The sequence below is a fragment of the Trichoplusia ni genome, chromosome 14 (assembly GCF_003590095.1).
Source record: "Trichoplusia ni isolate ovarian cell line Hi5 chromosome 14, tn1, whole genome shotgun sequence".
NCBI lineage: Eukaryota > Metazoa > Arthropoda > Insecta > Lepidoptera > Noctuidae > Trichoplusia > Trichoplusia ni.
In genome coordinates this window covers 3,895,284-3,908,636 of record NC_039491.1, presented here as the reverse complement: position 1 = coordinate 3,908,636, position 13,353 = coordinate 3,895,284, and the positions used below count along the sequence as shown (strand labels likewise).

The 13,353-nt window shown below is 34.7% G+C and overlaps 1 protein-coding gene and 1 long non-coding RNA gene across 7 annotated transcripts in view; one reads left to right on the top strand and one right to left on the bottom strand.

Moving 5' to 3' along the window:
- The window catches only part of LOC113500422 (tropomodulin-1), a 69,905-nt gene that overhangs the window by 19,157 nt on the left and 37,395 nt on the right, over positions 1–13,353 (bottom strand). The gene's annotated exons all lie outside the window — the stretch shown is intronic.
- LOC113500427 lies at positions 6,315–8,054 on the top strand. The gene is made up of 2 exons (XR_003401202.1): positions 6,315–7,708; positions 7,828–8,054. It is a non-coding gene; the product is annotated as an uncharacterized LOC113500427 (long non-coding RNA).

Here is a 13,353-nt window from a genome sequence, read left to right as displayed (position 1 = left end):
ATGTTTTCTTAAATTTGCAACATTACATAGGCCAAAAGTATTTCGGATAAAAAAGCCCAGAAAACTTGCATAAAACTGCATAATAGGTATGCAATGTGAAAGATCTGTACGACCAAAGCTATCAATGAATAAGAGCGTACGCTAGACGGTTTTTGACATTATGTATCTATTGATAGAACAATGTCTACTGATACCTGGGATTTTTCAACATTTTAACGATTTGATCGGTCTACATCCGCCATTACAGAGACCGCACACGTGGTCATCATCATTCCTCTGCCCTTATCCCAATTATTTTATTTGGGGTCGGCGCAACATGTCATCTTCTTCCACACCTTCCTATCGGCCGTCATCTCACAAGAAACACTCTTTACAGCCATATCGTCTTTCACACAATCCATCCATCGTTTCTTTGGTCGTCCTCTTCCCCTAAATCCGCCCACATCCATGCTTAACGCCTTCCTTACCACATGATTTTCATTCCTCCGCATAACATGCCCATACCATGACAGCCGGTTACCACGTAGTTTCTCTGTAACCGGTGCCACTTTCAAACTTCCCCTTATATACTCATTTATTACTCTATCCGCTCTCGTAACACCACACGTGGTCCTTGAAAGAAATCCTTTAACAATTTGTTGTAATCTCTACTTATTTAAAAGTTTTCTTCTTTCGTAGCCTGGTAAAAACAGGGGAAGGAACGAGACTGAATGAGTTTCTGAGATCCCAAAGCTAAGCCGACGAGGATTAGGAACATATTTTTGGAAATTTCCCCAATAAGGCTGATAATAGCGTGTAGCGTGCACTTACATCCGTCATACATCTGTCGTCTGGAAAAATCATCATCAACAGTAAATAGAACTCATGCGCATGAAGTCACTTTTATGTTCATATTTTGCTTTGTTGTACACATATCCTATACTTTAGATTTTTGTCATTGTCAATTTAAAAAAAAGGGTTGTCTGATAGTTTTTTTATTATCACGCTATTTATTTATCAGCAATTTAAAGGCAAATCATGATCAAAACACCAGGGGGTCAAGATAACACGTTTCCCACCTTTTTTATTTTAGAAATAGTCCAAATGTTTGTGAGGAAGATCAGTTTTAATATTAAGAGGGCAATCAAACGTGTTTCAGGAAACCGTTTATCTGGGCGCAATTTTGCAAAATCTTATATCTTATGACACTATGTAAAATCCACAGTTACCGAGCCTGTCTCTCACTTCACCAGCTCCGTCCACAAAAATAATTTGACATCTTCTTTATATCGTCAGAAAACATCGTGTGTGAAAATAACAACTGTCTGGCTATCACTGTTCCTGAGAAACAGCCAGGTGATAGACAGACGAACGAACACCGGGGCCTCAGTAGTATGGTTCTGATTTACCTCCTTGGTTACAGTACAATAATAATTTTATGATAGGTACCTCATAATCCGTCTAGCAATTTCAGGTGTAGGCCGTCCCAAGAACAGACGTGCTCGAAAATCATAACCCACCCAATTAGAAAATGGAAACCCTCGAAAGTAAAACATTTTTTGGCAGAAGTGCTAAGACTGAGTTATGCCTTCTGTTAATTTTTCTTACTTTAACCCCCCCATTTTTAAACGGCTCGATTTGTCAAACATGTCTAAACGAACACTTGCACATAATTCACGTTTAAATTAAAATAGTTCAATTTGTTCGGAAGCTATGATGTCACAGACAGACAGGCAGGCAGATATGTCAAAGTTATAAACCCCTCAATACTCAATACTCAATACTCAATACATTTATTACTCTTTTTGGGATTAAATAAGAAAAAGTCATTAAAACAGCTGTGAAATATTTGACACCAGGATAGTATCGTAAACGATGAAATGTGTTTGATTTAAACATTTGATAGTGTTTGGGCCGCTCAAGATTACTTATAATTTAGAAATAAAAAAGGAAGTTTAAAATGTAAAAAAAATGTTTCATTTTCAATATTGCATTACATTTTTGCGATGATCGTTATTATTAAACTTCTTAGTTTTTCACATCTTGAAAATCACGCAGACAAAGTCGCGGGCAACAGCTAGTAATGAGATAACACCGTAAAATAGGTATGTTTTATAAACAAATGCGTGTTGCAGCGTAAGCTAACTCTGTTTCCGGTTTATACAGCGCGCAAATAGAGCTTTATTTACCGGTTGTTGCCGCAGTGTTACCGGTTCTTGTGCGTTCGATCAATATTGAACATACGCATGCGGCGAAAGTTTTTATTGTCATGAATCATTTCGTAATAATTAGGAGACATTTTAAACCGATTAGATAAATCGTGTAAGTAGTTATGTTCTTTTTAAATTAAATAACTTTAATTGAGAATTCTTGTCACTCTGTAAGTAGATACTAAAGGGGAAATCCCAGTTATTGATTTAGTTTAGTCATAGGGAAATTTCCCAGGGTGGCATACAGCGGGCTGAGCATTACTGAAACTCATAAAGCTCTTTGTCTATTCAAATTTGATGCGGTTATCGTTTCAATGCTATAGTGTAAAATACGGTAATTCATAAATAAGTAATGATTTCTAACTCGTATCATTGCCCGAATGGGTGCTAATATTCTATTCGATATTACCGACTCGAGCTTGAGACAACTCGATTCTGTCGATCATAAGTCAGCAGTTTTACTACCTAAGATGTGAAGTGGAGAGAATATACTAAAAGTTTTCCAGTAGTGTTTGTTTACATACATTATATATATGTTGAATTATATTAGGACTTAGGTAATAAAGGTGTTACCTACATTTAGAAATGAGACCTACAAACGCATTTATGTGGCAGTGTAATGCGTGCGCAATCATGACGCGCAGCGCCCCACATGTTCGATGGTGCCAATAGCAAATAATATTATAGACTCGTAAATAATGATAGCTACTGGTATAATTTTATTATGTGCCATTTATGTCACTGGAGTCTGAGTTTTGAAAAGTGAGAGTGCATATGATTTATTTTGCAAGCATTAAAAAGTTATCCTTTTTCTGCAGTAAGCCTGAGACTTTGACTGCGCCACCGGACTTATTGGCGAGTTTTTTCGAACTCCTTATCTGCCACAGTAGACTTCAGTTTTTTCAGAAGCTAAATGTGAAGAAATTTACCACACATTTTCACACTTTTAAGTTGTGACGTTATTATTTCACACCAAGAAACAGAACTTATGCACATCCGTGGTATAAAAACAAAACAGGCAAGTGAGACTAACAAGTTATACTGCGCAAGTTATTAAAGGAGAACTTTATAAATAAATAATAATAATATTGGTTCCTGCAAACTGTCATAAAGCTATACATAATAACTCTCTCTAAGGAAATAATAAAACAAAAGAGAAACTCTAAAAGCAGCTAATATTTACTTCTACATATATTAAAATATATGTAAATGTATATCCAAATATAGAAGTCCGATACAGCATCTCAATCGGAAATGATGTTCGTTGAATAGGTAATTATTTTCCGATTCTGTATGCCCTGGCTCCACCCGCCATATTTTATCAAGATGTACACTGCCAACATACAAATAACTGTGGGATCTTTGAGTACATTGAGTGGTGAATGGACTTTTATAAACTCTAAAAAAAATTAAGAGAATTGATAGGTATGTTGGTACTAGAAAACTACGTTAGTAGTCCTAGTAGAGGTTTATTATTTAAACAACTTCAGCTGCAAGGAATTTAATACTTGTGTCCAGACTCAGAACATGCATATTTTGCGGATCGCATAAATTCGTCTACGTCGAACGAACCCGCGGTATATCCCGTGGATTCATTGTATTTTGCGTGCTTTTACTGCCCGCCTATGGGTCAAAAAATTAAAAGTAAAACATCTTCGCAAATAGCTCTTTTTAAGGTTTCCGCAAGAGTCTTTTAATGAGATTACACGGAGAAGGATTATTTAGAGACGTTCAGATGAACCCTTCCTTGTTATTTTAAAAATAATAGGTACATGTAGGCTTCAAGAATTCGAACTTCGGGACAAGCATTTATGGAACGCAACAATACGTGTCTATTTCATACATTGCTCACCCTAAACAAAACATTTCTTAGAAAACTATTCGTTCCTTTTACCCTATATTTGAGTTTCTTGATAATCTCCTAATGACATGCCGTCACGGTGGAGTGACCAGCGAAGGGTGTTTAGCGATGCGGCACCGGTTACGCACACACGTTACTTAACCTGTTATTCTTATTAGTTCAAACTCCTTCGTAGTATCCACTCATAATGGAAGCCCTTGTTTGCTTCATAGCTAAAGTAATATTTTTCTTAGGTCTTTCTATAATGATTCCAAAATACAGAAAGAAACGAGAAGGCACACGCTTGGAGCGCCGTCTCTCTTCCACATGAAGAGTTTAATTACCATTAATTACATTAAGAGTAAAGTACCCAGTTTGAAACAATAATCGCTACGCTTGACGGATACCGTTGCGAACTTTGTTCAAAAGTAGGTAAACAAAACCAAAAAGTATGAGGAACTGACATTTTAATTCAACTTTCGCCATTATTTACTGTGTCAACTTGTGATTACGTCGATTGAAATTCAAGCTCATAAGTTGTAGCGCAATATCGGATGGTTTGCACGCCACTGCATTTTGTCTTAACACTTACATAACTTCTACATATGTTTATACAAATAGAACTAGAGCAAAAACTGCATAATAAAGAGAAGATGTATGAGTGACATAACGAAGGAAAGGCCAAGGCCAGAAGGCCTACATTTTAAATGTTATTGCTACTTTAGCCATATAAATGCTTGTTCCAATGCCAAATCTGTAAGGTACATCGAAACTAAATGAGTTTCGATGTATTTTGGATTACCTACGCAAAATGCCTCAAAACTTCAAGTTTAAACAAAAAAGCTTACATCACTATTAAATGTGTTCGACGAATCATCACCATCGTCATCATCATCATCATCATCATCTCAGCCTATAGCAGTCCACTGCTGGACATAGGCCTCTCAATAAGTTCTCCAGCGCGACCGGTTCATTGCCACCTGCATCCAACGGGACCCAGTGTTCGACGAATGGTTGATTTAAATCTAGTGGGTTCCCATGGAATACCCTTTAGAAAGGTATTAGTTTCATATTTATGGACTTAACCTTCTAAAAGCCGAATGGAGAAATATAAAACCTTAACTTATTGGTGAATGTTGGCAAGATGTTTAAATATTTTTCAAAGATGTTTTTGGGCATTTTAGGTTAAATAGTTTACAATAAATTGTACTTGTTACGACCAACCAATGAACATTAACTTAACCTAATGCCTGCCAGCTATTTATTTGAACCATCGATGGTTTAAAATGCGTTTGAAATTGGAATTGAATACATAAGGTCGCATTAGGGTCGTAGATTAAGGGAACAGCACATTTTGTCACCTTATTTATGCTCTTTTCAATGTTAATGTCAGGTTTAATGATACCTTATAGGTGAGAAGGGTCCAATACAACATTTTTATGGGAATGATGTTAATAAATCGATATAATTGAAAACATCGTACATACGTACTTTAAATAGATACCTACCTTTGTTACGCCTAATCTTTATTTAGAACGAGTTAGTTATCATGTTTGTCCCTAATTCCGAAATATAATTCGTCTGCTGAAGATATGAATTTGTGTTGTGGAAAAGTTACTGATACTCCAAATTATAGGTTAGTACAGTTTAATCGATATAAAATAATACTTAACACAGGACGATAACGTCTATATTAAATACTCGACACTCGTATTTGTAGTAGAGGTTAGTTTAGAGTAGTTAATTTTTGGATGGGCCTCTGAAAACATTACCAAACAATTTATCTTATTAGAATACAGAAATCTTCAAAGGATTTCTGAAATACATAAACCGTATATACCGAATTCAACCAGACACACCAATTAAAAACAAACAATTCGTTGAACTAAATGATATTTATTCAGATTAAATAGATAACACCAATTATCACGGCTTTAAAAGTGTTCTTAATCCATAATTCGCAGACAAATGTAGAGATAAGTTGTAGACATTGGTGTCATGTGCTCTACTAGGAATGACTGAAATAAAATGCTCCAAAATTATCCGTATTTGCGTTTTTGTTAAAGTTTATTTCCCTGCTGTTGATTTCAGTCTCAAAAGAAAAGAGAATATTTGGGGCTTCTTTTAATAACCAAGTTCAGTTTTTTTTCGGTATGAGTCAGATACCTATTGAGATAAAACTGTTAGTATTTGTTTGCATTACTGTATTTGCCCTAGATATAGGAAAACAATGTTATCTGCTTTTTATTTCCGTTATTTTTTTTTCAGTTATTTCCTGAGCATACTCATCAAGTTATCAAGTTGATAAACGAAATTAACCTAAGATTATTTGAGACAACTACGTATGTTGTTTTTGAGATCATAAGAGCTTTATTTACAGAAATTTAGTGTGCATATAAGGTAGAGCGCATTATAAAGAGAGCAGTTTCACTTATATTGAAATTCTGAACCACGTTCGTCTCCAAAGTGAATTTGAAAGAAAGCCAACCCAAAAAGGGCCTTAGGTAAATGCATAAACGCCCGCAATCGCCTTCTTTTGGTCGCTGCAGTATACTTGTTTCATTTATTTTTAAAGATTCGTTTTAGTGATTCACTTTCAAGGCCGTTTTAAGAACAAAGACTGGCGTGTGTGTGACTTAATGAAACTGTTTGTGCGACATTGGTCATTGCTAACAGCAGCCCAAAAAACAAATATTCTGCAATGTTTTGTTTTATTTTATGCAAAATGCTTTTGTGTTTTGTTGCTCTTAGATTGATCCCAACCGCAAATTCGCCTCGTTTGACTCAAAAACGCTACTTACAACTAAGTAAATATATATTGATCAACCAACGTCGATCGACGTCGACGTGAGACCGTGAAACCAGGCTTAAATGCAAAATGTTCTCTATATAATCATAGCCACTATCGGGGTAGCAAGATTGATTCAAATTATGTTGTTGAATCAATTATTTTCTCAGAATCTAACTAATGCTAGTAGATTTATCTCTAAATAAGAACGTTTCGTGAGTAAACTTACTGGAAATTCAATGTAGTCTGACAAAATCCGTCGGCAAAGTTGCAATTTTTTGCATGACCAACTCGGTGTTCCGTTACTTGCAACCGGTTTTGGTCCACCGTGTGCCATTATTTACTGCTTCTTGCACATTATAAAAGTCGCAAAAAGAAAGCACTTTGAAATGTCGCTCACTTGAAAGGGAATTGAGTGAGATCATTTAAGTGAAATCGTTTTGTTTAAATTTCTAAAGTTCTAAAGTATAAATTTCTAAGAGAAAATTTTGAAGCCTCCGTTTTAATTTAGTATTATTTTCTTGCATGCTAAATTTTAATCGCTAGCCTCAAATCGTCAATTCGTGAAATTTACAGTTCGAATAAAACTGCAGCATAATTTATCCCCGATCGAACTAAACATACTTAACACACGTTACGCCGGTTTACGTTACAATGTTTCAATTTACGACTCTGGAAGTACCTAATGAACACCAGTTGCAACAAACGTCACAATTTTATGACATTAGATAATGTAATGTTTACTGGAGTGAATATTGGGGCCACTGACTACGGCAGATTGTTGTAAGTTTGTATTTGAATTAAATGTGGCTCAATGTGTTAACAATATTACGTACACGGTACACAAAACATTGAATTCTCGAATGCTTGTGATACGACAAGATACGTGAAGTAAGTGCTTGGATCGTAATTTGTTTTAATAGCTTCTGTCAAACTGTTAGTGCTAATAACTACTTTATAGCTTGTAACTTGTAATTTGGTTTAAAGTCAGGTGTGTCAATTTTATGCAGGATTACATATGAGGAGTCAGGAGGAATAGAAAGTAGGTATGGGAGAAAGACATAACAGACTGGCACCGATAGACGAAGGCATCGTAACCGTGTGAGGTCCAGGCGAAGACGGAAGAAAGAGCTGGATGCGTCCAATATGCACCAGTAGATTGCAAAAAGTCAGGAAAAAATAAGGGACGCATTTGTTGAGCTAAAGAAGGTATTAAATCGAACAGCGAAACCTTGTAGTTTGGCCTGTCTATTTTTTGTTATTTTCCATCGACTGTTTTGTAAACACAAGACTGCTCTCTTAAAGATTTCCCCAAGGTGCCCATTCCAGAAAATACTTTTTTTTAAACTTTTTTTTTTAAACTGATGCATTTAAAAATCATTAAACTGAAACAATAGGACCCGTTATCGCATTAAATTCTAAAGCTATTTGTTAACAAATAGAGACCAAGAAATCAAGACGTTAGTAAATATTACATAATTCGTTGGCAGAGTTCTATTTCCAAGATAAGAACTAAATATTTCCCAACCACTTGTTAGCAAGCTATCTACTTGTTTGTTGGTGCTATTAAATTTTCCACAATAATGGCTGCAATAGAATACATATTGATATTGTTACTGATAATTCTTATCTAGACGGTAGCAATTAGATTTCAGTATGCCTAAATCTGTTGTCACTCGTTGCCTGATTGCAAAGTTTTGACACATTCTTAAGATTTGCAACTGATAGAGTAGAGTAGTATATTTAGATCTATCTTATTTTTTATCAGTTTCGTGTATTTGCTGCTACAGCTTCCAAATATTCCACCTAAAGTAACAAATCATATGTTTACAACTGTTTCCTGATAGCCAAACATTCCTATTTTCTATTTTTAAACGTTTAACAACATTATTCTCGAGTTTGCCGCCTAACCTCCGCGTTTGCGCAGTAGTTATAAATTTAAAAGCCATTCAACTCTTATGATCGTAAAGATTTTACAGTAACTTTTGTTTAATAATTTCATCATAGGTGTTACGGTATTACTCAAATAGTATATGTACCTAAGTGGCACTGTTTTGCAAAGGTGTTCTTCTTAAAAACCTATTGTCTGATTTCCTACCACCTCTCGTAACTAGCAACTGTCGTACATCAATTTATTAACGTTCTTATTATAGGAAATCACGAGACCATTTCTCTTCTAAGTGCCAATATCGATAACAACGATTGTAAAACAAGCGACTATCGTAAATCGATCAAATGTGTCAAATCGATTCGTCGCATTTCACGATACGCTATCATGGTTCATTTTGCCCCTACAAGTGAACATTAGTTAGAAATGAAAAGTTTAATCAGCTTAGGGCCGTGAACAATTGCGTGAGATACTCCTATATAAAAGTAGGTGAGTAGAAGCGACACGCTAATATTCGACCGTCATTTTGTTATGGGACAATAATAGGTTTGGTGTTTATTATGCTAGTAGCATTAGAACACGCAACACTGAATATAAGACAAATTATCTTGTAAATGTAATATTTTTTTGCATAAATTGCTTAAATCGAAACATAATATCGATTTTCACAACCTCTTGTGGTCATAGGCTTTTAGCGAATTAGACGAAACAGTTATGACGAAATAGAACTTCATGGAATGAACTTCATCCTCCATTATATTGTGCAAAAAATACAAGAATCACTTTACTAAGTCAACGACATATTACCGAAACGTTGCTTTAATTAAACAAATTACACACTTAATTGTGAACACTTAAAAGATGAAGGTGTGCACTAATTGCACCTGCAATGCGTTATTAAGTCTGTAGTCACACTGCAATCTGATCCAAATCTTTACTCCTATCTCTACGGTCAGGAAGCCTAACTCCGTCTCCTTTGTGGAAATTGTGAAGGCTTCAAGATGCGGCGGAACGCGTTTAGGGCCCCTATTCAACTTTTACCACCTTTGGCCCACGAATTAATGATTCCAATTATTGTAAAAAAACGTCCTATTGCTCTGAAAATGTAGTACAGGGTAGAACACTTAATGTCAAAATTTCCATTTTGTTTGACATTGAGTGAATGTTGAAATGATCAGGATACCGTAAATTTTAATCATCCCATTTACATTCATTTTTCGAAGATGGTAAATAGCGGAATTGGAGCCCTATTACTGTGTTTTATAAAGAATCTTTTGCAAGCGGATTAACCTCTACAGCATATAATATCAGATACTTGTTTACTTTGGCAGGGTGTAGAAAACATTTTTATGTACTGACATATGGCACTTATAGAAAGCTTTTGACATTTATTTGCGACTCGACTCTCGACATATTGTTGTACTCTAAGAAAGTCTATTACAAGTCACGCGCACGTGTAGTGACGTAACACCGATATGTTTGTGTTTTTGGAAATATTTTACGTGATTTGTTTAGCGAATAGGATAAATGACTTTGTGCGTACTATACTAATACATTGGACAAAACCAAAAGATTAAAGCAATAAATATTTTAAATATTTTAATTGAGCTTCATTCGTTAGAAATATTTTGTGTCCTAATGGTAAATTAGTCTTCTATGAGTTGGTTATACGCACTGCATTCAGTAAAAAGTTCGTATTGCACATTTTTAACAAAACACATTTGTTTTGCAGCTACAGCGTTTTTAATTCACGATACCTTAGTTAAAAATAAGCCGAGAATTCCATGCAATAAATAGTTTATCCTTCAGAACAGGTTTTCAAATATTTGATCTATTTTCAGTTACATATCTCACTGCAATATAATAAATAGGATGGACTGGACTGTGGACAGTGGAACTTCCTTGCCTTGGTCTCGACATTATCGTGAAGGCCAAGATACGCCCACCAGAACACAACAATATTCTTGTCATTTCCTAGTGCGATTCTACGAGATATTATGAACTTTATTTATGATAGAAATACATTATTATCTCGATAGCCCGTGAAGATATTGCAGGAATGTTATTAAATCACGCTGTTTTAAAAATAAATTAGGTTTGGGAAAAATGTGTCTGTTTGTGAGTTATATCTACTTATTCAAATATTCAGTCAATTCTGTATTCGTTATATTTTTCTAATCTTGAGTAATTTATGTTGAATGAAAATATATAGTTAATTGTAATGAGCATGTTATGGAGACGAAAATCTACTTAAATAGGAAAGGAACGTACTTATAGGCATTATTTTATTATTTAAACATTTTAGATGAACCTAAATGTACCGAGCAAATAAGCTGGAACAGAATATGAAGACCTGAGCGTTTGGTTCATTTTGTACATTATTGATTTAATAAATGTACAAACACACTTTGACAGCAAATACCAAATTCATAATGTCAACAAGTTAAATATTCTAACCCGAATTTCGTAAAACTAATAACAGCTTCAAACTATTTCCTTCGATATCCGGCGTTTGCGTACACACAGTTGGCCCATATATTTCGATTGACGCAATATTAACATCGCATCGCCCTTGAGTCGCGCTTGACCGATGCAATATTATATCATTCTGTGCCAGTACTAGCAGTACTATTAGAAACAAAACTCGTTTAACAGACCTGTACCCCATCAAATACATTGAGTTGCTTTAGTTCTGTAATGTAACAAAATTGGCTAGACCCCGAAAATATTAAATATGACACTAATCAAACCTGCATTCAGTTGATTGCTTTGTGCTAAGTGGCTTTTGTCTCTGACTGTACCTACTTACCTAGGTACCTTTTTGGAATAAACTTTTAAGGGAAAGTGATAAAATTGAATGCGACGTGAAGAAAGTTTCGGTTTTTATTGACAACTTTTTCTGTACGTGATTTGAATTTTGGAATCGTGTAAATTAACACTTGAAAAGTAAAAGTTACTACGAGTATTTTGCCACAAAGCGGTGTCTCGGTTAATGTGAATTTGTTGCTGTCTTGTTGAATATGTTGTTATAGTAGCGCAGAAAGATCTATCATCACTGAAATAGATAGTTGTCTGCATCAATGCCAACATTGAAATTTAAACTCCACCTAACAATGTTTACGTTGCTGCAATATAAATATATACTTAACAGCTCGATCACAGACTGCATCTTGATCGTGATTGTCTTGTGACTTGTGAGAGCCAACATTGTTTGCCGTTAAAGATAAACAAATAATAGAACTCTCTAAACTTTCCATATTAAACACAAGTGAGAAAACTAAACAGAATATGTGGGTAATGCTTGTTTACAACTTTTCCAAATGAAAACAACGTCGTTGGCGTCAAACTCACGTCGCAGTGGCCAATGTACCTTAATTTCACGGTTGGCAATAAAAATAACAGGCAAAGAAGGTTGTTATATTTCAAGAATGTTAAACTATGAAACTGGCCAAACACAATTGGGAGAAAAATAAAACTAGACCATTTCGACAGACGGCAGAGTGACATTTGAAAATGGAAGACATTTTGCGGTCTAGACTCATTAAACTCGGGTTGCGTGAAACATCAAAAGACACAATACGGATTGTGTTATTCTTGAACACTAAAAGTTCAAACTGGGATTCCGGTTTCTCTGTATATATTACGAGTACCTAAATATAACTTCTAGGAATAACTAATAGACAAATATACACCTGCACTTTACTGAAATAGTTTTGTATGAATAATATGTGTCATGATTTTTTAAAATATATTTCTATAATTTTATTTGAAATAATAATAGGTATTAAAACTTTGATTGTTAAATACGTTTTTTTTTAATAAAATAACTTTTATGTTTAATCTATTCGGTTATCGATACCCTGCTGCCCCTCGCCCGCCATTTTTTTTGGTTGGACAACACTTAGCGTGGCGGGAAGCTAGTACTTGCCGGCGCGGGAAAACTTGGTTAATTTTAAAAGGAGACGGATGGTTGAACTGAAGAGGAAGTAATATTTTCTGTTATGTTATAAGTAATACGTATGTATAAAAGTATTCGCTAATATATGAAAAACTAAATTGAAGTGAGTTGCTGTTTTATTTGATATGGAGCTTACAACAGATAAGTGTCAGACTAGAATATAAAAATAAAAAGAAGTTATTTACTACGAGTAGTTCCGGTTGGCTACAGATTAAGTGGCTTGTATTCGAATCAACTATCATCGACAAAAGACTATCAAAGATTAAAGCTACAAGAATAAACTTTTAACCGCGAATAAGTATAACAACATCCTCTATGTATAACCTACTAGGATTCGACAATTACATTGTCTAACGTGTTTAGTTGTATTTTTCAATTTGAAAACATTGGGGAATATTTTTTTTTAAAACGCCAATAATTCTGAAGAACTAGAGCTGAAATGAGCTTTCGAAAATTTGTCAATATTTTTTTTTATTTGAAAGCCACAAGCTTTTTTGACGTTTAAAAGCAAACGACTTCAAAAAAAGTATGCACTTTCTTAAAAACTGTTTCTTTTTAATATGATCGCCATTAGTACGCTAACGAACGTTGAAATCATAATGTCCTGTAAGCATGAAAGAAGTCTTAAAATAATAACAAACGACGGTATTATAAATTCATGTTAGTTATTTGTTTGTTTACTATTCGACT